The sequence below is a fragment of the Ceratosolen solmsi genome, unplaced genomic scaffold (assembly GCF_000503995.2).
Source record: "Ceratosolen solmsi marchali unplaced genomic scaffold, CerSol_1.0 scaffold29, whole genome shotgun sequence".
Lineage (NCBI taxonomy): Eukaryota > Metazoa > Arthropoda > Insecta > Hymenoptera > Agaonidae > Ceratosolen > Ceratosolen solmsi.
The window spans coordinates 7,569,807-7,571,415 of record NW_011948417.1 but is presented as its reverse complement, the minus strand read 5'-3'; the positions used below and the strand labels follow the sequence as shown (position 1 = coordinate 7,571,415).

The 1,609-nt window shown below is 36.2% G+C and overlaps 1 protein-coding gene across 1 annotated transcript in view; it reads left to right on the top strand.

Annotated features, from left to right (window-relative positions):
* Window positions 1–1,609, top strand: part of LOC105359788 (MAP kinase-interacting serine/threonine-protein kinase 1) — a 22,119-nt gene that overhangs the window by 17,582 nt on the left and 2,928 nt on the right. The window lies entirely within an intron of this gene.

Genomic DNA, 1,609 nt, shown 5'->3' with positions numbered 1-1,609 from the left:
TTGCTTTGGTCGTTATAACAAGTACATAATCTTTCGGTTGAATAAAATTTTTTTTTTATACTTATTATTTCGAAGGCAGTGGGCATTCCACTTGAAAACATTCGTTGTGATTCGCAATAATCAATTATAAAGTCCAGTTAATTATTAGATAGATCGACGATCATCATTGGCAGAGATAATTTAATTTCTTTCTGGAAAAATATTAGTAAATTTAATCGAAATCGAAATAGCCATCGCGACCAAAATATCTCGGGGCACATACGAAAGTAAAATCCGTAGAAAAGTAAATGAAACCGCCGTCAAAGTAAAAGTCGCTTTATGCGAATTTCCCCCGATAGAATTGCCGCATCACGAGATGCACGAGCGAGAGAGCGAGTATTCATTGTAATTTGACTTCTTGTTTCCTTGGTAACTTGTCGAGTTGTTATTATTGGTAAATTGACTTGGGTTGCTGTACTAATACCAAGTTCGAAGAACGTTGAAGTATTCTTGAATTCGAGTGAATTGGAAAAAATTTGCGATAATTGTAGAGCTGTATATGTATTGGTCGGTATTAACATCCTACCTAATACATGTAATTAATTGCATTTTCTGCGAAATTCAAGAAATCTAAATTTCTCTTTCCATGGTAAGCAAAAAATGTAAAATCATCAGATTTTGATTGTGGGCCAGGGCTCTAATGGCCTATTGGGATATATAATAATAATAATAATAATAATAATAATAATAATAATAATAATAATAATAATAATCGATGATGAAAAGATAGCAAAGGTCGATCGAGTCTTTGAAAATAATTTTACTGTCTATAATTTTACTACAATCCACTATTTTAATGCCGATAAAATAGTGCGATAAAATTTAATTGCATTCGGTGTGAATTTACCAGGAAGCCGACGTCCAGTTACAAAATTCATTCTTATCGACTTACAAATTTTTTATAAGGAATACGCAATGAGATTGATATATGTATTATCGAGTAAAAGTAATACAAGACATGACTTTACGCATATATAAGATGCGTATATAAGATGAAAGATTCCCAATGTCTTTTATAAATAATGTCCGATGAACTTTACGAGGCATACGTACGCATTCATTTTTTTTTATATTTATACCATTTCATAATTAAACATATCATCGATATTCATCTGGTGACCTGTCGTCGTCTTTGTTATTGCTGCTGTTACTGTCGTCGGCAGTGCGTGGTGGGTTAACAAAGTTGATAAGACAAGTGGCTGGAGAGAATGTGAAAAATCGTCGTTGTCGAACCTCCTTCCGTGACGAATGGCGCACAAGCAATATAAATCTACTTCGCCGGCTCTCGGAGTTCAACTTCAGGTCGGCCACATTGATTGCCTTGATTGTGCATTGCGAGCAGCCATTGCCTAAGCTCTCGCGGCATTTTCCTTATTGATTATGCGATCGGCGATTCAAAGCTCCGCGGTGGAAAATGTAGCGGACGCACGCTCTATATTATTAATGCTAATTCGATTTGTTTATCTTTGCCTGTCTACCTGTCTACCTGTCTGTCTCTCTGTCTCTCTCTCTCTCTCTCTCTCTCTCTCTCTCTCTCTCTCTCTGTGTGTGTGTGCGTGCGTGCGCGCGC